Raw genomic sequence first — 27,423 nt, 5'->3', positions numbered from 1 at the left:
TCTAGTTGCGGCGAGCTGGGGCTACTCTTCATTGCTGCACGCGGGCTTCTCATGGCAGTGGCTTCTCTTGTTGCGGAGCACGGGCTCTAGGTGCGCGGGCTCCGGTAGTTGTGGCACCTGGGCTCAGTAGTTGTGGTGCACGGGCTTAGTTGCTCCACGGCATGTGGGATCTTCCCGGACCAGGGCTCGAACACGTGTCCCCTGCATTGGTAGGCGGATTCTTAACCACTGCGCCACCAGGGAAGTTCCCCGGGAGGTGTCTTTGAGAAGCTGAATCTGAGTCACCATGTGAAAGCTGGGGAGGACATGGCCGCGCAGGGCATGGGGAAGAGTGTGAGAAGCAAAGGGACAGCAAGTGCAGCTGCCCTGGGGCAGGAAAAAGCGTGGTGGGTTTGGGGAGAGACGGGGTCTGTGAGGCCGACACACAGTCATTCATTCATCCATTCAACAGGGAAATATAGACTGAGCTTCTGCTATTCTAGGTTCTGGGGATCCAGCAGGGGACAAAAGAGACGACCAGCCTGCTGTCACAGAACAAGAAGGAAAGAGCAGGTGGGAGGATTTGGAGGAGGAACCAGAGGCAGGTTAAGTAGGATCGTGTGTAGACCATAGAAAGGAGCTTGGATTTTATCCTGGAGCAGTGGGAAAACACAGAAGGGGTTTAAGCAGAAATGTGAAAATGATCTGATTTACGGGGATGGAGCAAGGATGCAGTAAGGGAGACTCATTAGAAGGCCAGGTAGTGATCTGGGCTGGAGTCTCTGGGTTGGGACTACAGTTGTGGCCGTGGAAACAGTGAACATGACCAGCATTCAGGAGATATGCTGGAGCTTGAGCCAATAGGACTTAGTGGAAGATTGGTTACGGGGTGAGCAGCATGAAGAATGCAATTCAGATTCCAGGGCCTTAGCCTTAGCAGCTGGGTGGGTGGAGGGTACCATGCCCTGAGGTCAGGAGGACGGGGGCGAGGAAGGAATTGGGTGAGGAAAAGCACGTTCCATTTTGCTATGTTTGAGATGCAAAGGAACCTTCAAGTGCAAATGTTCAAGAGGCAGGAGTTCTAGGGAGAGAGCCAGCCCGAAGATCTGACCTTGAGAATCCCCTGCAGGTAGACGACTTTTAAAGCTCCCAGACTGGATGGGATGACCTAGAAGGAGTCTTGGAATAGACTGAGAATTTCCATGTGCCGTTGTACAGATGACGAGAGTGAGGCTCAGAGAAGCTGAGCCGAGCAAATTGCCCGAGGTCACACGGTAGGACAGTCAGTCTTACTTCAGGGTCTGCCTCCTTCCCGCTTCACATGAATGCCTTAAGACTTCTCAGCTCTGCCGCTTAGATGCCACATGACCTCAGGTGAGTGACTTAGCTCCCTGGTGCCTCAATTTCCTCCACGATAAAGTAGGGACTACAACAGTTAAACACCCTGCATAGGGCAGTGTGTGTATGAACCAGATGAATATAATTAAAGCGCTTGGAACAGTGCTTGGTGTACTGTGGTGTTAGCTGTGAGTCACCCTGGCTCCGAAGAGGCTAAGTCTGTCTCAGGAAGGAGGTCTTTGACACTTGTTCCGATAACCAGTCCCAGGGTGTGGAGGAACCCCAAATGTCCCCCTCGGGTAAGTGGACTTGGCACTTTGGGATCAGGTCAGTAACTGGGTAAGAACAGGACTGCAGGCAGAGGGCCAGACTAGGAGCAAAGCCAGCCCGGGATGGCTTTAACCCCGGAAGCGTACACAGGAGCCCTGCCTAATGCCTTCTATTCTGCTCTTGTGGGCATTTACTGTTTAACCGTGCATGGTATCATAAGACATATATTTGGTCCTTGTCCCCAGTTCCTGGTACAAAGATCTTAAAACCCTTGGAATTTCCTGAGCCACAGCAGTGTCTTTTGTTATCATAAGGAGCCCCTTTGGAGTACAACAGAGTTCATGCAGATGAGGTGACTTAGAGTGGGACCCTATGTAGCCTCAGGATGGGGCTGGTCACCAGAAAGACCAAGAGGTTAGAAGGCTGGAATTCAGCCCCACCCACTGACCTCTGGGGAGAAGTGGAGGTGGTGGCTGCAGATCAGGCTCTATAAAAACTCCTGAACAATATTTTTGATGAGCTTCTGGGTTGGTGGATACATCCAAGTGCTGGGAGGATGGCGCACCCCACTTCCATGGGGTCAGAAGCCCCTGTGCTCCAGACCCTTCCAGACCTCACCCTATATACCTCTTCATCTGGCTGTTTATCTGTATCCTTTATAATAAACTTTGAAGCATTAGTAAATGTTTCTCTGAGTTCTGTGAGCTGCTCTCCCAAATTACTCAAATCCAAGGACGGGGTTGTGGGAACCTCTGACTTACAGCCATTTGATCAGGAGCACAGGTGACAACCTGCATTTATAATTGGCGTCTGAAGTGGGGGCTGGTCTTGTGGGACTGAGCCCTTAACCTGTGCGATCTGATGCGATCTCCAGAGTTGAGGTGAATTGTAGGACACCAGTCAGTGTCCGCTGAGAACTGGAGAATTGGTTGATAGTGTTGGAAAACACACATCAGACCATGACGCAGAATCCCTTCAGTTAGCTCCTAGGCTATGAAAACTGAATCTGAAGGCAAGAAAAGGGAAAGATCTAGTCATTGTTGAAGGTAACATATGAACATGGGGCACACAGGGTCCCTCGTCCCCTGTTTTGGTAATGGCATCCCCTCCGTTCTTTGGAGTCACTGCCCCTATCCCCACCCCGTGCCATTCACAGACCCATGCCCATGTCCTTAGTGTTTGCCCAAAGAGTGGATGCATGATCTGAGCTGCACCAATCAGAAATTTCCCTTCGCTTTTACAGATATTGGGAGAAGACCCTTTCTTTCCACGGGGGTTGCTAATCTGTGATGCCATAAGAAAGGAACTGTTAGTATCCATACCTCCCTTTACCCATCAGCCATGGGGAGAATAAAGCCAAAGGAGAGAGCTCAATAGGTAAATACGAGAGCTCTGGTGGCTTTGTTCTGCCTGAGCCCACCCCTCCTGCTCTGCTCAGTCACAGATGTCAATACATCCCCTCTGTTTGCTCAGGCTAGTCGGGGTTGGGGTCCCTCACAGCCTTACAGGATTAACTGGTTCATGGTAAGTTTGACTTAAGTAGTGCAAATTTTCACAGCCTTAGCTGAGATTCTCCTGAAAGCAATTCAGTGTTATCATTCAGTTTCATGAATGATGAACCTAGCAGGTTAAGAGTTCCAGCCCAAGAGCTCACGGCATTTTCATGACTGACCACCAGAGCTTATGTAGTCTATTTTTATTTCATCACCCTCCATATAGCTGGACCAATCTGCCCACGTGGGCTCTGAAATCCTTGGGGACCCCCTAAAAGAAAGGAGCCCCAAGCTCATGAGGTCAGAATGTTTGGAGACAAGGGGACACTAAATTGGGCAGTGCTTTGCTTGGGGACCTGGGACGTCTCTAGACAAGGAGACTGGGGCAAAGGAGTCAAGTGACTCTGAATTGAAATCACACTGGAATGGATCAAAGTGACCCTTTGGTCTTGAGTTTCTCTAATTCTGGCCCCAGTAAAAGGGTCTGGTTGAATCAGGAGTTCCTGAAAGTTTTAGTGGATTTCTGGAATCTCATAGATTCCAATCTTCACAAAGAGAGTAAATCACTAGGTGATATTTGCTTTATTCATATGCGTGTGTGTGTGTGTGTGTGTGTGCGTGTGTGTGTGTATGTGTAGGGATGTATATGTACGTATATATACACCCCGGCTCCAGACACACACACTTCTCCAGAAAAGAATTAGAAAGATGCTGAAAAGCCCCGCCCCCCTCAAATTCCTTAAAACTTCCTTGGGAATCATCTCCTGGACTTGGCCTCCTTTCCTCCTGTGACATTTTTCATCTCAAAGCTCTAAATTCTTTTCACAGCAGCTAAGTAGGTGAAAGCCCTTCAAGAACAGACTTCTATTGTCTTGCCTTCTTTTGGGAAGTGAGATGGGAAGGTGACTTGAGGAGCTGGGGAGGGGAGGACATTTTCCCGGCACCTCAAATCGGGCAGGCCCAGGTTGAAACAGCTCCAGAAAATGCAGCACTTGAAAATGTAGCCAGGCGATTGGAGACCCAGGAGGCCCAGAACGAGAAGCAAATGTGGGTGTGCGGTGTTATTCTTGTCTTCGCTAGGCCAATCACTCCTCCTCCCTGTGCTTGCTGCCTGGAGCAGATCTTTTTTAAAGGGTAACTCTCTCCTTGCTGAACCGGAGCTTTCGCAGGCTTATGGAATTCCTGTGTGCAAAGGAGGGAATTGGGAGAGAGGACCAAGTGCCGTCTGGCCACCTCGCTACCAGAGCAGGCTCAGGTTGTGTGAGAGTGTGTGCTGTGTGGGTGTGGGTGTCCCTCTCCCCATCACTGTTGTGCTGGTGACACAACCAGCCTCTTAGAAGATGCTAATGAGATTCTTGTTAGAGCTACAGAATCAGCTGTGGCAGATGGTAGAAGGTTAGGTTTTAATTTCTCTTGTTCCACTGTTCTTTTTCTCTAAAAATGTGCTAACCAACGCGCCGCTTTCTTGTGCTTTATTTCGACAAAGCCACGAATTAATTTTTTAAATCCTTTCCATCCAACCTTCCTCTCTAATCATAAACTCAGTGAGCAATATCTTCCTAGAAACAAAAGCAAATCACTACCCAGCATCTTCTCTCTGCCCCTCCCATGCAGTCTGTATTTCTTTACACAGAAGAAATCTTAACACGTTTTCTCTGAACCTGCAGAGCTAGTATACACCAATGTCACGAGTGCCCCTGTTAATGTATAATTCGTTTTCTTCTTGGCTGGGGCAAGGTTATCGTGTTTTGGTTAACGTGTAGTCCCTCTATAGATAGGTGTAAAAGCAAAAAATATTATCTGAGCCAATAAAGAGAACAGCTAACGTTTATTGAATACTTTCAATAGCCAGGTACCACGCTAAGCAATGTATGGACATTATTTTATTTAATCCTCACTATGATCCTATATGTAGGTAATATCATTATCCCCACTTCACAGATGAGAAGACTGAGACTTGGAGAAAGAAATTTGTCCAAGATCAGATGGCTAGGAAGCGGCAGAACTGGAATTCAAAGCCAGGGACTCCCAGTCCAAGATCAATGCTTTGAGATGGTGTGTTCTTTTGTTTTCCTTGATGAATTTCAGTTGCATTCGTACGGCAGTCTCTAGGATTCAAAGGTATTTTTCTTGATTTCAAACCCTTGAATGGGGCCCAGCTATCAGAAGGCTTATTTATGGTGAGAGGCTCTGACACCAGTTATGGCAGCATTAGCTTGTCTTCAAAGATGGAAGACAGATCCATCATTTTTCAAATGAAGAAATTAGAATCCAGAGAGTATGGTGCTTCAGCTACCTATTGCTGTGTAACAAACCAGCCTAAAACGTAGTGACTTAACCCACAAAAGCATTTTCTTGCTCCTGATTCTGTGGGCCAGGACTCTGGGCAGAGCTCAGCAGTGCTGTCTCGGGACTGTTCCATGTGGTGTCGGCCAGGCTGGTGGGAGTAGGGCCTCTCTCACACAGTTGCGGCCTCGAGGTTGGCAGCTGGCTTTCTGACCAGCAGGACAGCCTGGACTTGACATTGTGGCTCAGGATGGCAAGAAAACAAACGACCTCAGCCCAGTACTGGAACAGCGCCCCCTCTGTCTCCTTCTATTGGTCCAAGCCAGTCTTAAGGCCCCTGATTCAAGGGGAGGGGAACATTAGTATTGTATTAATTTAATTTCCAAGTGTTGATAATTGGTTGTATAAACTTTGAAGAAACTGGATAAAGGATATATGGAAATTCTTTGTAATATTTTTGCCTCTTTTGTACATCTGAATTTATTTCAAAATTAAAACTTAAACAAATTTATAAAAAGGGGGGGAGAGAGAGGAACAGACCATACCTTTTTTTTTTTTTTTTTTGCTGTACGCAGGCCCCTCACCGCTGCGGCCCCTCCCGCCGCGGAGCACAGGCTCCGGATGCGCAGGCCCAGCGCCCATGGCCCATGGGCCCAGCTGCTTCGCGGCACGCGGGATCCTCCCGGACCGGGGCACGAACCCGCGTCCCCTGCATCGGCAGGCGGACTCTCAACCACTGCACCACCAGGGAAGCCCCGACCATACCTTTTGATGAGAGGAGCAGCACGTGTTCCAACAGGGGCAGCCAGTGCGTGGCCATCTTTACAGACAGCACCACACATGGTGACTTGTTAGTGGCAGATATCCAAGGGTTAGGCCAATATTACAGAAAATCCTACTGTGGCAGCTTTCCTGGAAAGGAAAAGACCACCCCTACCCCCCTGAAACTACATTCTATTTGGACTCTTTAACCCCTAACAGGTAACTGAGAGGTATTTTAGAGGAGTTGGGGCTGTCACACATTTATTCCTGTGGGTGATGACATTTTGGGAGGCTGTGTGACCAGTTGGGCCCAGTGCCTGCATCACACGCTAGGAGGAGGAGACGGCACCTCCCTTGGTCTGGGCAGTCTGCACATTCTCTCTGCCAAGAGCAAACCCTGGGCAAAGGAAAGAGGACAGGGGGTGTTGGCTCCACCGGGGACCCAGAAGAGATGTGCCCAAGGATGTTGCAGAAGCTGTCAAGGTGAGCATGGAAGAGAAAACTAGCTCCATTCGCCTAAAATGATCAGCCCAATGTGCCTCTAACAAAAACCAGATAGATGGCCTAGGCATGAAGAAGCTGGTGAGAAAAGAAAGGCATTTCAGGCCTTAACTAGCAGGGCATTTGTAAAGCCCATCATACAAATGGGCTGAGGAAGGATCAAACACAAAGTCAAGGTCAAGCGTAGGAATGTGTACCTGGGAAGGAAAAATAAAGTGGATTACAACCCCGTGAAGAACAATGCAAACTCCTCAAACGTTAGAGCCAGGGGGAGCCTAAGAGATCAAATTTAGCTCGAACCCCATTTTACGCATGAAAAAGCTGAGGCCCAAGATGAAACAAAGACGTGAGTACCTGCCGCTCAGTTATTCTTGTGTTGACAGTGAGTGCTTAGTAAGCACCCATTAGGTGTCAGGCATTTTGCTGGGTGATGGGAACTCAAGGTAGACTAGGACACAGTCCTTGCCTTCACAAAGCTGACTGTCCAGGGGAGGAGAAGGACACAAAACAATGATTATACAACAGTGCAGGAACACGGGGCCAGCGGTGTTCAGAGCAGACTGCAGGAGCCCAGAGGGGGCAGCCCGAGCACCAGAGCTCCACGGCTCAGCTGCAGGTCCCTTGCTATCAGAGCCTATGGGCTCTGTGTAGAAGAAAGCTTGTTTTAAAAAATCCTGCCCACTGAGCTACCCATTGGAGGAACGTTGGAACCTATGGCTTAAAAGAAAGTGCAGTCTTACAATCTTGTGCATTAAGAAGATCCTAAATGTGCCTTGCATTTGGGCAGAGCCTAACGGAGCATTCATACATCTCACTACGTGCACAGTCTCACTGCACGTCATCCCCACCACCGGCCTCAAGCAAGGCAGTGAGCTTTAATGCAGAGGCTCTGACTTCCAACCCCTTCACTGGGCCATCAAATGAGACACATTCTGGCCAAAGTCTCAGGAGAGCCAGATCAAGGGTGGAGTCCACCACCAGCATGAATGGTCCCACTACCCTCCTCAAGGCTCTCATGCGGACCCTCCTTGCCACCTCGCATCCCTCCAGCTCCCACAACCCGGCACCTACCCCCTTCCTTTCTGCCCCCTGCCCCCTGCAGTGGTGTGTTTTGGCGTCCAACCCAGTCCTCCTAGAAGGGAGGAGAGCAGGGAAGAGGGAACCTGGAAGACTCCTTCTCTGCTTCTGTTATTCCTTGGCTGAATTAGCCATGAGTGCCACTGGAGAGCTAAGCCACCCTAATACAGCTGGTCTTCACTGAACACTCACTGAATGCCAGGTGCCTTCCATACATCATCTCACGTCATCCTCGCCAGAAACTTGCAAGGTAAGTATCAAGCCCCCATTTTACGCACAAGAACCAGAGCCCAGTTTCACCAAGCTAGGAAGTGGCAGAGGTGGGATTCAAACCCCCGTCCGTCTGCTCCAAAGCCCATATCTCCTCTGTCACTACACAAGAGAAAAGGTAAAGGAATGAGGAGCATTTAATGTCATGCAGCTCCAGATGTGGCCCTCAGACCAGCGGACTCAGCATCACCTGCGAGCTTATTATAAATGCAGTCTCTCAGGCCCCTCCCCAGACCTACTGAGAGGGAATCTGCATTTTAACAAGATTCCAGGTGATTTCAATGCCTATGAAATTTTGGGAAGCCCACCTCTTGTCCGTGGTTCGCAGCCCAGGCTGAACCCTGGAATCACCTGAGGAGCTTAGCAAAACGCTGATGCCCGAGTCCAACAACCGTGGTTCTGATTTTGTGTGTATGCGTTTTCTTTTTTTTGAATTTTATTTTTTTTATACAGCAGGTTCTTATTAGTTATCCATTTTATACATATTAGGGTATATGTCAATCCCAATCTCCCAATTCATCACCACCAGCCCCACTTTCCCCCCTTGGTGTCCATACGTTTGTTCTCTACATCTGTGTCTCTATTTCTGCCCCGCAAACCGGTTCATCTGTACCGTTTTTCTAGGTTCCACATCCATGCGTTAATATACGATATTTGATTTTCTCTTTCTGACTTACTTCACCGTGGTTCTGATTTAATTGGTCAGTTTTTTAAAAGCTCCCCAGGTGATTCAGTGGGCAGCAACCTTTGAGAACCGCTGGCAGGAGAAAGGGGAAAGCTGACGGCTGTGGAGTGTCGGTGCCACTAGCGACTTGCCATGCTTTTCCAGGCATGGCAAGGGGGGTGGGAACAGCAACAGGGAGGCCGCGGAAGACCCAGTGACAGGACAGTGACCGTCGGGGTTTCCTGCCCGCTGGTGCGCGCGGTTGGACAGACACCGGCTGCGGAGGGACGCGGGGAAGCAGGCTTGTTCTCAGGAAGGAACCCCGTTGGTCCGGGTGCCGAGAGGGAAGCGCGGGCGAGTCTTCGGGTCCCGCCGGCGCCAGGAGCCCCGCCGGGCGAACTAGCGCAGCGCGCAGGCGCAGAGGGAGGGGAGCGGGGAGGCGCCGGGCTCGGCTCGGGCGGGGAGGGGTGACTCAGAGGGCGGGGGCGGCCCTAGAGCCGCACCTCCGCCCCGGGCCCCGTCTGCCCCGCATCAACCATCCCCAGGGCCGCCTCCGGGAGGGGCGGGGCCGGCCGGCAGGGCAGGTGAGGGCGGCCCCGGGAGGGTGCGTTGGGAAGCTTCTTTGTTGATCGTCCGGCCCCGCCCCAGGCCTGGGCGCGAGCTGCAGGAGCTGAGTCACGGCCGACTGCTGGGTGCGTGGCCACATGGCCCCAGGCGGAAGAGTGCGTCCCTTTCCTGAACCTGGCGTGTCTCTTGAGGAAGCCAAAGAGACAAAAGCCAGGGAGCGGTGGCTTCTGTTCTACAAAGCTCACTACTCGTAACCCATAACTGAGGTCACCCCAGCACTCGCACAGCCCTGAGCAGGAACCACCGTCCGTCCGCCACCTCCATGCCACCTCCAAAGGGATCATGATTTTGAGGCTTGAGGCAAAGCTCCGCGACGGACTTGCAGTGACATGGTCCAGGAAGGTTCCTCTAGAGCTGCCCCATGTCCCCACACCTGCCTGAGGTATGCCAGGCTGAGAGGGCGGGCTTGGGGTTACCTGGAGGATTTGTCAGAAATGCACATTCCCTCGCCTTGTTCCTAGAGCATGAAATTCAACAGAACCGGGTAAAGCCCTGGTATCTGCATTTTAACAAGGGCCCTGATGTTTTCTCGGCAGATGCTTGGCAGACCTCCCTTTGGGTGTCACTGATTTTGAGGACGTTCCCCTGAACATATATGTATTAACCACAAATGAGCGCTGCTGAATGATCGTAAGTTGAGTTTGCAAGGGGGCACAACTAGAAGCTGGCAGAAGTGGGAGCCAATAGTGTCGACTGGAGATGGAGCAGTTTCCATGACCTTTCCAAAAAAAAAAAAAGGAAGCGGGAACCAAGCCAGGGTCACCAGGTCCCCATGCCTGTGTTTAATTTATGAGCACAGGGCAAACTTGAATTGCAGCCATCCTTAGGAAGCTTCTAAAGGCTTTCTACTTTGGTGGTATTGAGTACATCCTGAAACAAGCAGCATCAGATGGCATTTCCACACTACTTGATTTTCTCAGAATGCCATTCCAGCATGGTATGTGGATCTGGGTTATACGCACTGTAGCTTAAGCCTATCCACCACTAACGAGCTTGAGCCCCCAGAAGAGTCTGTTATGACTAATGTCAACTCGAATGGATTTTTATATAATCTCTACTTTAAAGGATGCCAGTCTATCAAAAGAGGATAGAGAAGAAATTCACTGGAAATTAGGTTTAAGAGCAAATTTGTCCCCTTGCTTGGCCAATGTCATATTATCCTGTTAACTGCTCCTAATGAAAAACATGAGTGCATATTATATTTTCGACAATTTGTTTGAAGTGAGGTCTCATAACTCTGAAGACAGATGGCCTTGGCTTAAATCTCAGCTTTTCCGCTTACTGGCCGGTGACCTTGGGCAAGTTCTTACCTCTTTGTGCCTCAGTTTCTTCATCTGAAAAATGTAGTTGTAAATATTTATTTTACACTTACTACCGTCAGATATCGTAAGAAGAGATTTGCAAGTGTTAGTTTGTGTAATCCCCACTTTACAAATGAGGAAACCGAAGCTCAGGGAGGCTGGGTACCAAGGTGTCCTCATCTCCATCCTTAGTGGCAGGAGGAGTCAGGAGATGGGATTATACTAGCAGAGATGCTGCTGGTTTGAACTAAAGGGGACCAAGAAAGCGAGACAGGAGAGTAGATGGTCAGACTTCTTGAGTTCCACAAAACCAGACCACAGAGCTTTTTGGTTACAAACTTACACTGTTATTCAAGGAAAGGGAAGAAAGACCTTGAAGGCAATTCGGAGATTATCAGGCCACCACCTGGGGTTTAACAGGCCAGAAAGCCTTGAGAAAGACCCCTACTTCCACTTGACAGAGCTGCAGAGGCAGAACCACTGTCCCAGGGAGTCTGGAAAGGCAGAGCGTTGAACCAAAGGGGATTACTCTTGAGCCTTAAGATCTAATGGAATTTGCTTTGCTAGGTTTTGCACTTGCTCGGGACCCATCACCCCTTCCTTCTTTCCTGTTTCTCCCTTTTGGAATGAGAATGCCTATCCTATGCCTGTCCCACCATCGTATTCCGGATGCATGAAACTAGTTTCACAGGTTTGCAGCTGGAGAGGAATTTGCCTCAGGATCACTTGTATCTCAGGTCTCGCCAATATCTGATTTAGATGATACTGAGATGACACTTTGGACTTTGGAGCTGATGTTGGTTAGAGTTAAGACTGTTGGGATTTAGGATGGAATGAATATATTTTGCATGTGAGAAGGGCATGAATCTGGGGGGCGACAGAGATGGAATGCTATGGACTGAACTGTGTCCCCTCAACATGATGGTATGGAGATGGGGCCTTTGAAAGGTAGTCAGGTTTAGATGAGGTTATAAGGTCCCCCTGTCATGAATTAGCACCCTTATAAGAAGAGACCAGAGAGCTTACTTACTGTCTCTCTCTGCCATGTGAGGACACAGTGAGAAAGCACCCTCTGCAAGCCAGGAAAGACTCTCAACAGACACCAGCCCTGCAGGCACCTTGGTCTTGAGCTTCAAGCCTGCAGAACTGCAAGAAAATAGATTCCTGTTGTTTAAGCTGCACGGTGGTCTGTGGTAGCTTGTTACGGCAGCCCAAGCTCACTAAGATGCTTCTCAAATAAAAACCCTGAACTTCCTGAGACAGCAAGGATGCCTCTAACAGACATGGGGAGAAGTCTTGCACAAAGAGCTGGCGCACGGGGTGCAGTGAAAAGGGAAGAAGCGCACCAAGGATACCATTTCAAGGCAGGGACTGACTGAGTTCCTACCGTGCTCCAGGCACCGAGCCAGCTCCATTCCAGAGGAACACTGCTCCTGGCCCCCGGACACCCAGGGAAGCTGTTGCTCTGGCCGCCTCCTGGCAGCCTTGCTTCTCAAACCTCTCTCCAAGGACAGAGGGTGACAACTGCCCCCAGCCTATTAAGGAAGCAGCTGCACCCAGCAAGCTGGGAGGCTGCAGGTGCCCAGAGCAGACTGTTGCCCTTCGTTTAATTCTCCAGGCCCAGACTTAGGCCAAGCATGGAGATGCACCTGCCAGTCTCCAACTCCCGTCGCCTCTCCAAGCCTTTCCCTGCCCATTTCCAAGGTCCCTCCGGCCTCCGGGGCAGTGCTGCCATTAAGAGGGAGAACTGACCTGGGTTTCACTTCCTCTGGAGGAGATGTAAATAAACAGAAACTAATCAGCTCCCGGTCCATCAGCACCCACTGCAGGCACCCAGCCACCAAGACCATCGGTCTCTTCCTCGCTGCACTTGGAATGGCTCCACAGCTTTGGAAAAAACACTGACTCCCGGGCCCCAGCCCTGAGTTCCTCATTTCATTGCCTGGGATTCGGCCCGGGCATTGGCTTCTGTAGATTCCACATGCAGCCAGGCCTGAGCTCCACCACCCCTGGGATCCACATTGCCTGCATCTGTGAAGTGGGGCTCGTGGGACCTCGCAAACAGGGTGTTGTGAGGCTGAGGTGCGAGACAGCCTGGGCTGGAGAGGGAAGGGAATTGTTCGTCAAGGGCTAAGGGGAGCCCTGTGCCAGGCGCCACGCTAGGGGTGGGCTCCTCTGCGAGACGGCTCGGCAGGCTCCCCTGGGGGGTGGCGCCCCATCCTCGCTGGCATCTGCCCAGCTCCTTACCGCTTATGGAGCCCTTCACTCCATGAGACCAAGGCTGGCACGCCATGGCACCCAGCCAATGTCTATTAGATGAACGAATGGACGGTGTCCTTTGACTTCCGTGACAACTTTGAGAAGTAAACCAGAAAGAGATCCTTATCTTCTCCGATCCCATAGAAAGAATGGGAAGTTCAGAGTCAAGGTTCTGTCACTAGCTTTGTGTCCCAGAGACACAGTTAAGGGAACTTAACTTCTCAAAGCCTTTGTTTCTTCATTTGTCAAGTAGGACTTTCTTATAATTCCTTTGTTATGAGGCTATTCTGAAGAGCTGATGAGACAATATGTGAGGGAAACACTTGTAGAAACTATTATTTGATGAGGGAATTGAGGTTCAGATAGGTTAAGTGACTTGCCTACAGTCACACAGCTAGTAAATAGTGAAGCCAGGAGCGAAGAACTTCTGGACTTTTCCCGCTCCCCACATAGAAACACAGGCCCACATATACTTAAAAAAAACAAACACCAAAATAAGTACCTGGTTAAAGAGAGAAAGATTCAGATATTTAGAGAAGAGATCCTGGGCCTTGTTTGGCTTCCAGGGCTCACCCAAAGGGGAAGTGTTGCAGTGAATTTTGCAGAAAGGAAGAATGAGGCTTTGGGTAAAGATTCTTTTTTAAAGAAGGACTAGCCTGGGAGAAAACTCAGAGAAAGGAATAAGCAAAGAGTTTTGTTTGTCCACGATGGAGAAGCTGAGAGGGGACCAAGGTGAAGAGGAGGCAGTTGTGTGGGAGAAGCCTTTGCCATCTCTGGAGGGCCTGGCAGCCTGCAAACGGGGCCCTGTGTGGCTCAGAGCACAGCGCCTCAGCTCCCACCCAGGGCCAGCTGCAGGGGTGCCCTAGAGCGTCCTTACAACCAAGCTCCGTGCCCAGGGACTGCTCGCCCAGCTCTGGTTCCTCTGCGTGAAGCTCTGTCCTGAAGTCCCACTAGAGAAGGAAGGAACCTGTAGTTACAGACCACCTGTCCCGGCACCTGTGATCACAGGAGGATTAGGTTAGGGCCCTGCCTCCCAGTGAGAGAAGCATTCTCCACCCCATTACACAGGTGGGGCTCAGAGATGCTAGGCCACTGGCCACTTCCCAGGGCCCCTCCGGCCTTCACACGTCCTGGCCATTCTTCTAATGCATGGCTGTATGCCTCCAGCCCCGGAATCCACGTGTCCGCTCTCGCCTGGGCTCCCGGTGGACTCTGGGGGCAGGCTCCGTGCGGGGCTGCCCGGCAGGCAGACTGGCATTACCTAATTGCTGGCCGGCTTCTTTTTTGTCACCTCATTTCTCCAAGCTGCCTGGCTCTGAAAGCCTCCATCTCAGACAGACAAATGAGACTCCAGCCTTGTTCTGCCTGAGCTCCAGCAAAAGCAAGAGATCAGAGGCTGCCGTCTTGTTGGAGAAGCCGCCAGGATCCGGATCACAAAGCACTGGGGGCAGTGGATGTCTTTAGCAGGTGACAAAGCCCAGGCCAGTGCCCTACTTTTGGCTGTGACTTCCCTTATTGGGCTCTACCTTCTGCTGTAAGGTGTCTGGGGTCAGCATTCTGAGCACTGGGACTCTTTCTTCATCAACCAGCCGCCCTAGGGAGATGGACTCTTGTTAGAGCCAGCCCTGGCATCCTAAAAGCCTCTCCTCCCTCCCCAGTCTGCACTCAGGGAAGAAGGAAGTAAGCAGAGAGCACACTGGGGCACGGCCTCAAACAGGCCCGCACACCTGGAGGTTGAAGCCAATTTCCAGCGGCAAGCCTGGTGTGGGCCCAGCTCAAAAGCAGCCTTCTGCCCCTCTGGGCCCCCGCCCAAGGCTGCAGACCTGCCTCTGGATGAAAGGCCCTTGGAGAGGCTGAGGAGAGGCCCTAGGGCATCTGGCCTTATCCTGCCCTTTGCTGGCCGGCAGGTGGGGTGGACAGATCCGCACTGATGCCCTCCCCGGGCTGTGAGTGTGTCAAGGGCAGGATCTGTGTCCCACTGGACTTGGTATCTCCTGGCCCAGGTTAGCATTCACCAGGGCCAAGCACTGTTCTGAGTTAACCCACTAACCCTCGCCTCTACCCGAGGAGGTGCTATTCCCATTTCTCAGGTAGAGAAACTGACACACAGACAGATGAGGTCCATGAAGGTCAGGAATGGGGAGTGAGGATTCAACCAGGCATGGCTGAATGGACTCCCGGGTCCATGCTGTTGACCATTATACTATAGTGACTCTTGACAAATAAATGATGGATGGATGGATGGATGAAGCGGTCAGTTAATGGCTTGTAGAGAGACAGACACGAAAACCCCCTGTTCAAAATTATTTCCTCTTTTAAGTTTCAGGGCCTGTGAACCTGCTCTTGAAATGCGTCCCTTTGAGCTCTAGTCCGCGAAGCCCCTCAGGAATTGGAGTGATGGCAGTGACTGGCCGTGTGCCGTGGCTGCGGGGATGGCTAGGTGAGGCCTATGGCCTGGGAAGAAGTCATCCCAGCGTGCGAGGAGGGAGGAGCGGGGAGCTGGGGCTTTCTGCGGAGATCGCTGCTGCCGCCGTGATCTGTGGTGGAGCAGTGGCTGGGACTCGGGCTCCAAAGCCTCCGAGCTGGATCCAAGCGGCTATGCCTCGTACTGCCGTGTGGCCTGGGGCGTCACATGGCCTCTGGGGGCCCAGTGTCCTCATCTGTCCTCGGGGATACTGAGAGCGACCTCGTGGCTAATGGTTAAATAAGCTACTGTGGGTAGTGTGTCTGGCACTGAGTAGGTGCTCTGCAAATGGAAGACGTTATTGCTGTTATCACACAAATTATAGCCAAAACATAAGTCAGTGACGATGACTAGCCCGCTGTTCCGTCTGAAATGGGTTACCGATCTGGCGACCCTATTTCTGGTGTCCCAGGGACCCCCACCCCCACCCCTCTACCCAGCCCTGCCGTCCTGCCGCCCAGGGTCTTTCTGACTGTCCCCAGCCCTCCCTCCTCCCACCTCTGTCCCGGCCTGGCCCCAGCTTCCTGTCACCTGGACTCCATCCAGTCTGAAAGGGCAAGAGCGCACGCGGCGAAACCAGGAGGATGCAGCCCCTGGAACCCCCGCCCTTCCCTGTATCCTATGTTTGTCTGCTTCCAACTCTTGGCCATCTTGGGTCTCCAGCTGCTTCTCACTTCCTATCCCTTTGTTCTAACTTTTCTCTCTCTCCCCATTCCGTGGTTCCCCATGGCTCTCATTAAACTCTAATTAAACGATGCAGCAAGTGGCAATGACGATACCCTCTCCCATCCAAGTGCTCATCAAAGGGTTGTGCACGACACACCGGAGACACGGGATGAAGAGAGGCCTGGGCGCTGGGGTGGGGGTGGGCGTGGGGGGCAGCAGGGGCGTTCCTTATGCGGCCATGACCTGACACCAGAGACAGAGGGAAGGTCTGAGGGCTCGCTGTGTGTCCTGGGATAATTCTGTTTGTCCATCTGTCACACCAGGACAGGAATCCTCAGTTCTGTACACCCAGGAGTAGAGGGAAGGTACGAGATACTTAGCAAAGATGACCATGAAAGTCCTGGTCACCATCCACTCCACCAAGGACTAGTGATAATAACTAGCGTTCAGGGAGGGAGTCCTAGTTGAAGAGCCTCTCTCCTAAACTCTCTTGAACCTCACAACCACCCCATGAAGCAACAGAGAAAAATGGCACCATTAACCCCATTTTACAGGTGAGGAAACTGAGGTCTTGAGAGTTTAAATGACTTGCCTGGGGCCTAGGCCACAGGGCTGATCCCCGGAACCATTTTCCCATCCCTTTCCGAGATCCTTTTCATTTTGTGCACTCAGCCTCTGCCCCGCCCGTGAGTCCCTCACTGCACCTTCCCCGGGCTGGCCCTGGGTGCTGGCAGCTTGGAGAGTCATATGCTGAGGACTGTGGCCACCACAGAGCCCGGCCTCAGGCAGGCCCTCCCCTGCTCCACAAGGCTTTTCCCACGCCTGGCCTGGCCTCCCTTCGTTCCCCTCAGCAACACTTCCAGAAGGGCCCTCCCCCACCCCCCACCCCGTCATCCCCTCCCACACTCCTTGCCTCCTGTGGCTCCTGGCAATCATGGTCCTGAGCAGGAAGAGCCTTTAGGCCAGCCCCAAGCCCGGAAGCACACCTGCCTCCACCCCTTTTTGTTTTCTCCTCTTCAGTCTTAAGGCTGCAGGAGGCCCCCTCCTCTCCCTTTTGACCTCTCTCCCTCCTGGCCCTCCAGGCTCCTTCTGCATCAGTGGTCAACCTTCTCTTCAGAATTTCTGGCCTCTCCTCTGCACTGGCGCCCCCAGCCCAGCAACATGCCGTTGTCTCTCCCTTCTTCTTTGCCACGGCATTTTCATGCCACTTCCCCATTTGACCTGAATTCTTAAAAGGATAGTTCACACCAGGGTTTGTCGACCTCAGCACTATTGCCATTTGGGGCCAGATAATTCTTTATCGTGGGGGCCATCCTGTGTGTTTACCTCAATTTTCTTGGGCTGCCATCACAAAATACTATGGACTGGGTTGTTTAAAGACAGAAATTTATTTCTCACAGTTCTGGAGGCTGCAAGACCAAGGTCAAAGTCTGGCAGTTGAGTTTCTAGTGAGGATTCTGCTCCTGGCATGCAGACAGCCACCTCTTCTTCATGCCCTCGCCTGGCCTTTCCTCTGAGTGTGAGGAGAGAGGGGCAGCAAGCTCTCTGATGACTTTTCTTATAAGGGCACTAATCTCGTCAGACCAGAGCCCCACCCTCATAACCTCATCTAACACTAACAACTTCCCAAAGCCCCATCCCCCCTGCCACCAGAATACTGTCACATTTGGGGTTAGGGCTTTAACATATGAATTTCTGGGGAACACAAACATTCAGTCCATTACAGAGCTGTAGGGTGTTTAGCAGCGTCTCTGGCATCTACCCACTAGAGATGCATTCCTTTCAGTTTGGAAAGATGGTAAAGGACACTAGAAGCCAGTAGTGAGAGTTACGATGCACACCTCCCCACCCCGAGTCGTGATCGTTGTTGACAACCCCAGTTGTGACAACAAAAAATGTCACCAGACCTTGCCAGATGTTCCCTGGAGGACAAAAATCTCCCCATGCTGAGAACCACTGGTTTACATTATTTATTGTATTTTCTTATCCCAGGATATCCAAGATAATTGAATTCACTCCTCAATTCACTTGTAATTCAGTGTCTACTCCTTTCCCAATCTACTGCTTTAGTTAACACTCACTCTACCCTGTATTGTAAAATCATTTGTGTTCATGGCGCTGAGTCACACTGCTCTAGTGGAATATTTACCACTCTCTACTTCTGGAACCTATTCTGGCTCCGGAGGAAAGCCCTGTTAGTCGCCCTCCTGATTGCCAGCCTTTCTCCCGCCTTCTTCCTGTAGTTAGATCTGTTTCTACGGTGACTGAAATACTAGTTATTCAAGTGACCATCTTCCTTGCAGCTGGGGCTAGGTAATGGCATCTGAGGGAGAGTCTACCTGCGAGAGCTTCTAGGAAAGATTTACTTTCTGAGAAAGGGGAAGGAGGGACACAAAGAAAAAGCCACATTATTGGTTAAAAGAAAAAAGAAAATTGATGTTGAAGTGGCTGCAGCCATCTTGCAAACATGAGGAAAAGCCAAGGAGAAGCCTGACTTATTGAGCCACTGAATCAACCCTGGAATTGCCTACTTCTGGACCTCTTGTGAGAGAACTAATGTTCTTATTACCTAAGTCAATTTTAGTCAGCTATTCTATTACTTGTAGCCAGCAGTATCCTGACTGATCCAGCTTCTAAGACTCTACTCTGTCCCTGTTCTCTGGCTGATCCTTTATCATCTTCTTTTTTTTTTCTTTTTGCGGTACGCGGGCCTCTCACTGCTGTGACCTCTCCCGTTGCGGAGCACAGGCTCTGGACGCGCAGGCTCAGCGGACATGGCTCACGGGCCCAGCCACTCCGCAGCATGCAGGATCTTCCTGGACCGGGGCACAAACCCGCATCCCCTGCATCGGCAGGCAGACTCTCAACCACTGCGCCACCAGGGAAGCCCTCCTTTATCATCTTTTTCCAGGCCTTCTCCTCTTCCCCCTCCCCGTCAACAACAAGTTGGTGTTCCAAGGCTCACAGTTCTTCTCACTCCCATCATCTCCCATCATTTCACTGACATCCTAGATGCCGATGACTCACACATCTGAACCTAGTGCTTTCCTTGAGCTTCAGACTTAAACCCCGTTGCCCACTAATGCACAACCACGTTGTTATTTCTTTGGTTGGTTCTAGTTTCTCTGCCACCCCCTTAACGTTAAGGGTTTCTCAGGCCTTATTCTTGCACCCTTTTCCCTTTTCTAGCTATACTTTCCCCCTGGTTACTTCATCCATTCATGTAACTTTATAAACACATTTCAATACTGAAAATCCAAGTTGATACCTAAAGCCCTGAGCTCTCCATTGAGGACTTGAAAACACAGTTGCCAACTTACCACCTATCCTTGGAATGTCCCACAGAGTGGTCACACCCACATGCCCAGTACTCAGCTCATCCATCTTCCTTAGAAACTGCTCTGGCTTGTGTGCTCCGCCTCAGCGGCCCCACCACCGTCCTTCCAGACCCGAACCAACCAATTGTGCAAGATGCCTCCTTTTCTATCTTGCGTCTTGCAGGAACCACCAGGTCTCTCTAATTTTACCTCCAAAATGCCACTCTTGCTTCCCTCCAATCCCATTCTCCACCTTGCAAGCAGAGTGATATTTCTAAAATGCAAATCTTACTGCCTCACTTTTCTGCTCAAAATTCCTCATTAACTCACCGTTCCCCTCTAGCAGTGATTTTTCAGTTTTTAGCATAAGACCTCCAATAGATAACAAATTAACAGTTAAATAATAGGGAGGGACATCCGGAGACCCTCCTGGATACCCAGCTCCCCCTTCCTTCCCCCAACCCAAAACACACATGCATGCATGCACACGCACACACAAGTGCCCAGCGGCACACACACTGTTTCCTACATTAGTTTTGTTTAGACTATAGATGCCATCTAGTCTGCCCTACCTGGATGTCCAGTATGTCCAGGAAGCACCTCTACCACAGCTCTGGCAACATCCAACATCTACTGGATACTCTCAAATGACATGCAGCTCACTACTTTACAGGATCCATTTCAGGATCCTATTTTGAAAGTCAAAAATCATTTAAGTGATTTTTGTGACTGCATACAATTTAGGGCCCAGGATAGCCTGTAACTTGGCACTAGCAAGGCTTGTCTTACTTGCCTCGTTAGGACTTGGAGGTTCTTAGTGCAGTTTGTACTTGGGTGTAAACAGAAAAGGGAATGCTTCTGAGCGCCCATTACATCACCCCCCAGTGCTGGCTCAGCAACCGGCTGCTGGCTAAACTGGCTAAAACCAGTTGGAGCTGAGCTGCTGGACTGTAAGACCAGACTGGTATGAACAATAGAAACGATGCCTCTTTTCAGGGTCCTGCTCACCAGAGAGGCCCAGGCCACTCTGCACCTATGGAAGGGACGATATTGTCACTGAGCTGTGCAGCTCCAGGTTCAAACCCTAGCTCAGCCACTTAAGAGGCATGTGACCAAGATTTGATAACCACTCTGGGCCTCAGTTTCCTCATCTGTGAAATAGGTTGTCAGTAGGACAAGGACCATGTCTATCAAGTGCCAGGTGTTTACTAGTTTCTCAACCAATGGTGGTAGCTAGGGAACACCGTTCACCAGCCCTTTCCTCATTCCTACCTGGGCTCAGAAGTAGGTGCTTCTGGACTTTATGAATGAATGAACTCGGTGACTTGACTAATTAACGAGTTTGTACATCTCTGGCTCAGGCCCTCTAGGCCCCCTGTTTGTAGACACCCTCGCCCTTGAGGTCAGCTGTCCAGGCAGCCACAGGCCCCGCAAGGGGAGGGAGGTCTGCCATTTGGGGGGTAGCTCACTTGGGGTGGGAAGGATTAGGAAACCTCTGTGGCCACCACATCTAAGCACACAACCCAGAGGGATGTTTTCTGTTGCCATCCTGACTCCCAGAAGTGGCTTCTAGAGGGGTGAGTTCAAGGAGCTGGTGAGAGTGCACACCAGGTGAATGTTGGGTGTCCTTCTGGTTCTGAGAACACTTGATATTCTCAGATGTAAGATGTGACATCACCTTGGGAGCTAAAAAGAGCCCCTCACTCCGCAACAAGGACCTACTATGGAGCACAGGGAACTATATTCAATGGAAAAGAATCTGAAAAATAATATGTGTGTGTGGGGCTTCCCTGGTGGCGCAGTGGTTAAGAATCCGCCTGCCAACGCAGGGGACACGGGTTCAAGCCCTGGTCCGGGAAGATCCCACATGCCGCGGAGCAACTAAGCCCATGCGCCACAACTACTGAACCTGCGCTCTAGAGCCCGTGAGCCACAACTAGTGAAGCCCGTGTGCCTAGAGCCCGTGCTCCGCAACAAGAGAAGCCACCGCACCTCAAGAAGAGTAGCCCCAGCTTGCCGCAACTAGAGAAAAGCAGCAACAAAGACCCAGTGCAGCCAAAAATAAATAAATAAAATTAAAAATGAAAATAAACCCACTTGCTTCCAGAGGTCAAGAAGAAAATAACATTAAAAAAAAAAAAAAGGATATGTGTGTGTGTGTGTGTGTGTAACTGAATCACTGCTATATACCTGAAATTTTGTAAATCAACTATGCTTCAATAAAAAAATTATAATTAAAGTAAAAAATAACCCCTCACTGCATTGCAGAAAGAGATCTGGAATGGGCCAGGGACAAAAAGGGCCCTGGCATCCTCTGGACACGGGGTGGGACCGCATAGAGGAGGCAGCTGACTCAGGTAGAGTACTCAGCACATGGCCTGCCACAGGGTAAGTAGTGCTGGCCTACGTTGCTTGCTGTGTTCGGTGGAGCTTTTCTTGGAAAGAATAAAGGGGTTATGAGTAGAACTGAAGCCAGCACACAATATAACTCTGGTCATGGCACCCCACTGCCAGCGCCCTCAGTGGCCTCCCATTGTCTGAGGGTAGAGACAGTCCTTGAGCCCAGCCTGAAAGCTCCCACGGGCACCCCACTCAGCTCCCTGGCCCCTTCAGCTCACTCATGCCGGCCACATGGCCTCGTTTCAGTTCTTTGAGGGACCCCTTCCTTCCTCCGGAAGTGACCTCTGACCTTGCCTGGAGCAGTCCCAGCAGGGAGCCGCAGGGTCTGCTCACCTGGTAGAGACGTCACGGGACACGGCCCCTGGGAAGAGGAGAAGCAGTAAGAGGCTTGAGGTCTGGGCTTCCCCAACCGCTCAGTGACTCCATGGTTTCCCTGCTCCTGTGAGCCTGCACCTGGTCCTCCGTGCACCCCTGTCCCCGTTATCGCCTGCTGGGGCTGGGGGAAGGGCAGGTGGCAGCTGGGGCGCAGCACCCTTCCCCAAAGAGGAAACGAGAGTTGCTTTTTTTAAGCCCAATTGCTGCACTGCTAGGCGTCAGCAAGAGCGACTAGGCAGCGTGCGCACACATGTCTGAGATTTAGGTTTCTCAAGGCCAGAGCTGGCGCCCCAGCTGCCCACCTTTGTGGCTTGTGCATGCCTGCTGTGCCCAGAGACCTGGCTCAGTCTGTCACTCAAGGTGGGCATGGGCTAGTGTTTATGAAATGATGCCTGAAAAAATGCTTTGCAAACATTTATGTATTACAGAAGTATATTTCTGTTGCCATTGGAGACTAACAGTCTGGGAAGATTTCCCTGGGACTTACAAGTAGAGTAGGGAGAAAAGAAATGGCCTAGGGTGTCCCCGTCCACATGGTAATTTGCAGAATCCATTAGATGAGTGCCTGGAATAATCCAAAGGCTTTCTGCACTTGCAAGATTAGGTAGAAAATAAGAGCATTTTCTCCAAGTGATGATAATAATTAGTATTAATAGTAATTAACAGTAATGACATGTCAATTCTCGTGCTAACCACTTTATAGGCTGGATCTCATTAATGCTCACTACACACTGTGAGAAAGGACTGTTGTTATCTTCTCCACTGCAGAGATGAAGAAACCGAAGTTCAGGACTGCTGGCTGACCTGCCCAAGGTCACATGCAGCCAGCAGTGGCAAAGCCAGGATGCAAACCGAGGCGACCTGACTCCTGAGCACGAGCTCCAAGGATGACTTTACAAGAAAGGGTTAACGGGCTTCCCTGGTGGCGCGGTAGTTGAGAGTCCGCCTGCCCACGCAGGGGACGCGGGTTCGTGCCCCGGTCTGGGAAGATCCCACAAGCCGCGGAGCGGCTGGGCCCGTGAGCCATGGCCGCTGAGCCTGCGCATCCGGAGCCTGTGGCCCACGTGCCGCAGAAAAAAAAAAAAAAAAGAAAGAAAGGGTTAACTCAGCAGCCAAGTCACAGTAGGCCGGGAGTGTCTCAACCTCCGCTGCACTTTGTTATCAGTAAGGGAGCTTTTTAACAATACCGATGGCATCAGGGGTCTCCAACCTCTGGGATCTAATGCCTGATGATCTGAGGTGGAGCTGATATAATAATAAGAGAAATAAAGTGCACAATAAATGTAATGCGCTTGAATCAACCCCAAACCATCCCCCCTCCACCCCGCCCTTCCCCGGCCCGTGGAAAAACCGTCTTCCATGAAACCGGTCCCTGGTGCCGAAAGAGGTTGGGGACCACTGGATGACATGATGAGGTCCCATCCTAGACCAATGGGAAGCGGGTGGGAGTTGGGCATGAATACTTTCCAAAAGCGTCTCAGGTTGTTCCCTGGCCAGGGTTGGTCAGGAAGGGCCCCGGAAGCTGCATGGGGGGCAAGGAACTGTCCGCTCGAGTCTGCTCCCCGCCCCTCCTGCACCAGCCCCCTGCCCCACAGGGCCGCTGAGCAGAGGCCAGGGAGGCTGACTTGCTCGCCCTGACCTTGGTTTAGCACTGCCCCTGGAGACTGCTCCGAGGGTCCCTCCCACACGCCCTCTGACTGACACAATCTGTCCACAGCCAGGCTAACTAGCACAACCCCTGGGCCCAAGAGGAAAAGGAGCAAAAAGCCTCCTTTTTTTTTAAATTGGGTCAAGAGAAAACCAGAATTATAGAAAATGCAAGTCATGGTTAGCACTCCCATCATTTTTCGGGCCGCCGCTGTGCTCTGCATCTCCCACATGCAAGAGCTGGTTCTACAGTGTGAGGGGGTGGGAAGCAGTCCCAACAAGCTGAGAGGCTTGAACCATCGAGGGCGGTGAGGGTACCAGGCCCCGTGCGGGCCGGGCTCCTGCTTGATCTCAGCCTGGCCTGTGGACGCCCCATGAGGGAGGTGGTATCAGGGCCTTTGACAAGCAAAGAGGCTGAAGTTAAATAACAGAGGACAGAGGACACACAGGCGTGTAAGGCGAGACTGGCGCCAGCTTTGCCAAGCCCGTGGGCAGCGAGTGGCTCTGCTTGGCGGCGGCTCCAGGGCGGTGGGGAGCCACCAGGCCCCACCTGCCCCACTCACTTTTGTCCCTTCTCGCTGTCGTATGTGACTCACAACATGGGCTCAGGTGGCCCCAGGTCTGCAGATCTGGGGAGGTCGATGGACGTCGGCCACCTGCTCTCCCCACAAGGCCACCTGAGTACTCTGGTTTGCTCTGTGTTCTTGAGAAATCAGGAGGGGACAGTTCAGTCTCCTGGGGGCTACATAGGAAGCCCCAGGGCCTGGGAGGGTGGTGTGCGGATTCCGTGGGAATCCTCCACGTACCAGACACAGCCAGAGCTCAGCCCTCCCGCCAGACGATGCGGGAGAACTCCCGTTCCCTGTCCTGTCTGCCTTTCTGACTGGCTCTCCTGCCAGCTTTTCCACAGGCAGATGCAAACCTGTCAGGGTGGGAAACAGGGGCCCGTGGGGGCCGGGGAGACCCACTGCCAGTCGTCACTTTCCTCCTCGCATGAAACAATACTCACTCGTTCGGCTCACATCCTCGAGGTCTTGGGCTGAGTTGGGCACTGGGGCGGCCAGAATACACAGCCCAGGAGCTGGTAGCCTCACGGTTTCGTGGGATAAACGCACACAGTCACAAACTGTCGTGCCCCATGGTGGCTGCAGCACCAGAGCGCATACAAAACACAGCGTTAGCCCGGAGGAACGCGTGATTAACTTTGAGGAGGGAGAAGGGCCAGGTCAAGGGGTCCAGGAGGATAGTTTGGAAGCAGGACGTGACTCTGAGCACACAGGCGGAGTCCCACCTCCTCCCTGGAGCCCGATCTGGCCACTCCCACCTTCTCTGGTCTCCCCTACTCAGGATGCAAGCCTCACATCTTCTTGCATCGCACTGGTGCTCTCTTAATTCTGCTTTGTTCGTGATGGTTTTTCGTGCATGGCCCTCTCTCTCAACTGGATTTTAAGTTCCTTCAAGTCAGGGACTGGTTCCGGTATTTTCTCTCCCCACAGAGGGCTAAGATGATGTTGAGCTTCCTGGGATGCTTCATAAACGTTACTGAGCTAGTGACCCAAAGGCCGTTGGAGGGTTTGAACCTCTGAATTCGACGGCCAGTTCTAGGCAAGGTGTGGGAACATGAATGAGGGCAAAATTAGCCCTCATTGATACCTTCCCTCAGAGAAACAGTAACCTTTACCCTGGAGGGGAGGCAGGTGGGAAAGGTAGCCAGCTTTTAAATGGTTCATGAACTGGCTTTTCGCAATGTACTTTATGACCTAAGTGTAGTCAAATATAATGGCAAAATTAATTTCAAAGTCAAATATCGGGTTGAGGATTATGTGCTGTTTGGAGTGATTAAAACTGCTGCTCTGTTCTGTAATAACACAGAAGAGGAAGGACCAAGACAGTGTATTCTGTTCAAAGGGCAAAAAGGCCCAGAGAAGTGACATTTTCCCACTCTAGCTTCTAGTTTTAGAGGGAAAAAGAAAGGCAAGTAAATAGCTGGTAATGAAATTACCTTTTACTATTAATTTTTTCAGGGTAACAAATATACCTTATTTAAATATCGAAAGGTACTACAATGCTTATAATAAAAAGCAGGGATTCCCTGTGAGTCCTACTTTTCAGAGGAAAGCACTTTCCACTCTTTCTTTTCTTTTCTTTTTTTTAAGGGAGGGTGTGAGGGAGCTCTGAGTGAGGGAGGGGGTGAGGGAGCTCTGAGTAAGCGCACTTTCAACTCGTTTAGACATTTTTCTGGTATTTTCCTCCATAGTTTTAAATAATATATTTCTCAATTTTTTCCCATTATAGACATGCATTAACTTCCTACTATGGCAGAGGAAAATTCATTTTTTGCATTTTATACACATGAGCACATTCTTCGGTATGGTATTTCACCTCTTTTGGATTAATGAACACTCAGAATTTATGTTGCTGTGTCCCGGTAAATATTGTTAAATATTGCTCACAGCTAAGATTCAGAGTTTGCTATAATTACATTTCCCCTCACGTACAGTGTTTTGCTTTTCCTGGAGTTAATCACCATGTTACATTTGCTCGGATTTTTAAGTGCCTCTCACTAATTCCTCCAACTTCTCGTTAGACTCTTCTCAACATGGACAAACACGTGAAGTGTAAACTCAGATCATTTATCCCTGTTACGGCATGAATGCAGAGGTCCAGTGCCCACCATCCCGCAGCTCCACTCTGAATGGAGAACTCTCTAGACCTACTGTACCATGTTGCCCTGGGACTTCCCTTCACCTCTCTCCTGTGTTAGACTAGATATTTCCTGGGTCACCTTTTGTTGGTTTATTCTCTTGTTTCGCTGAAGCACATCCTTTAGTAGTTTTCTGAGAAAGTTAATCTGTTGAGATTTTGCCTGTCTGAAAAACGTATTCGGTTTATCCTCACATTCAACTGGCCATTTGGAAGTTGTTCTCCTTCAGAATTTTGAAAGTACTGCTCCACTCTCTTCTCGTTTCCAATGGTGACAGTGAGAAATCTGAATTTCTGATCTTTTCTATTTTCCTCTAGAAGTTTTTATGATAATCTCTTTATTCTTGGTGTTCTCAAATTTTACAATAACTTATCTATTTTTTATTTAATGTTCCCAGCACTTGGTCCAAATTTTCTTCCATCAGTTCTTCAGTAATTTCCTCCTCTCCATTTTTTTGCTCTCCTTTCTTCCTGGAACTCCTGTAAGTTTGTTATTGGACTTCTTGGATTGATTCTCTTTTATCTTTTCTCTCCTGTTCATCATCTTTTTGCCTTATTCTATTTCCTGGGAGACTTCTTCAACCTTACTATTCAACTCTTCTATTGAGAGATTCATTTCTCTTATGAGCTTCTTAATCTCTTCTTTTTTTTTCTTTTTTTTTTTTTTTTTTTGTTTTTGGCTGCATTGCATGGCTTGCAGGATCTTAGTTCCCCAACCAGGGATGATTGAACCTGCACCCTCACGCCCTCAGACGTGTAGAGTCCTAACCACTAGACTACCAGGGGATTCTCTGAACTTCTTACTTTCTACAAGTGTTTTCTTATTCTCTGAATGTTTCTTTTTTATCCTGTTCTTATGTCATGGAAGCAAAGTCTCCTAATTCTTCAAGGATATAAACTTCAGTTTGGCTGACGTTTTCTTCTGCTTCCTGCATTATGTCAGCTTTAGGACTTTCTGCATTTCTTTGTCTCTTTGCTTAGTTAGATCTCTGGTGATTGTGTTAGAAGCTTTTCTCAAATGTCT

The 27,423-nt window shown here is 50.5% G+C and overlaps 1 long non-coding RNA gene across 5 annotated transcripts; it reads left to right on the top strand.

The window, feature by feature from the left end:
* Positions 1-9,096: 9,096 nt before the first annotated feature.
* LOC117203487 (uncharacterized) lies at positions 9,097-23,509 on the top strand. 5 transcript variants are annotated; one of them, XR_007472548.1, is made up of 6 exons: positions 9,097-9,649; positions 9,804-9,897; positions 14,133-14,294; positions 15,148-15,267; positions 21,543-22,067; positions 22,818-23,509. It is a non-coding gene; the product is annotated as an uncharacterized LOC117203487 (long non-coding RNA). The 5 variants fall into 5 exon arrangements; XR_007472551.1 differs by lacking the exon at positions 14,133-14,294 and having other exon boundaries at positions 9,100-9,649; positions 21,543-21,631; positions 21,921-22,067; XR_007472547.1 differs by lacking the exon at positions 14,133-14,294 and having other exon boundaries at positions 9,099-9,649; positions 22,818-23,507.
* Positions 23,510-27,423: the final 3,914 nt, after the last annotated feature.

This window comes from Orcinus orca, chromosome 17, assembly GCF_937001465.1.
Source record: "Orcinus orca chromosome 17, mOrcOrc1.1, whole genome shotgun sequence".
NCBI classification, from domain to species: domain Eukaryota; kingdom Metazoa; phylum Chordata; class Mammalia; order Artiodactyla; family Delphinidae; genus Orcinus; species Orcinus orca.
Note: the sequence above shows the minus strand (reverse complement) of the source record. Positions and strands in the feature narration are given on the sequence as shown.